Consider the following 969-nt stretch of genomic DNA (forward strand, 5'->3'; position numbering starts at 1 on the left):
AGTGAAGCAGCGTTGATGCTTTGTCAGTTGACTGGATGGAATACCCCAAGAAGTCACAATGCATGATGGTTTCATACAAAGTCCAAGAAGTTTAATCAGGACCGTTTGCTTATTTAACTCCATCCACCCCCTTGATAATCTCACCTATGAAAAAATTTCTAGCAGTTTAGGAAAATGGGTAACTGGATGAAAGAAGTATAATCTTTTATTTCCTCAGTTGGTTTGTCCTCTTATGAGTCAATTTTCATTTTCAAACATTCTTAATAAACCATTATTCCTTCAACTTTTCATGACTTTTGATGTTTTATCAAAAAAATCTAATTTAAATATAATGTAAACTGAAAGATATTTCAAAAATTAAAGACAAAGAGCTCTAAAAAGTTAAAAGTAACTACTGTTATTTAAAATGTTGAACTATGCAATTTGTTTACCTCGATTGCACTTAATATTGTAAAGAAAAGTCTTCCTAATGCTATTGTAAACTCTTCCATCAGTNCCTAGAATGCTTGCTTTATATGTTGTATCTTAGATTAACAGGACAAAACTTTAGGTCTTAAGCAGTCAACATGATTCTTCAGCCTCAAATTTATTTCTCCAAAGACACTAAATTGGATGCTGAGCTTAGCAAGTCACCAAACACCTTCTGCTCGGCAAAGTAGAGGGCATTGCCGTGAAAATTCCCAGGAATGACCTTATTAACTCTATAATGCTTCCCAGATTCAATTCCCCTCCCCAAATCCTTTGTCTTTATGTCCTTGTGATACGAATGATTTACATATAGGTCCAGGGATAGTAGTCCAGGCATAGTAGTAAGAATGAATTGAAAGTGGTAAAACATAGTTTTTAAAAAGTGTATAATTCACTGAGAAAATGCTAGAAAGAGTATTTAGGAGAACATGTAGTTGAGAGAAGGTAGGAAACAATGCAGAAATTGGTTGAATGGCAAGAAAAATAATTGCATGTGGTGGA

This window comes from Galeopterus variegatus, unplaced genomic scaffold (assembly GCF_000696425.1).
Source record: "Galeopterus variegatus unplaced genomic scaffold, G_variegatus-3.0.2 Scaffold19581, whole genome shotgun sequence".
Classification (NCBI taxonomy): domain Eukaryota; kingdom Metazoa; phylum Chordata; class Mammalia; order Dermoptera; family Cynocephalidae; genus Galeopterus; species Galeopterus variegatus.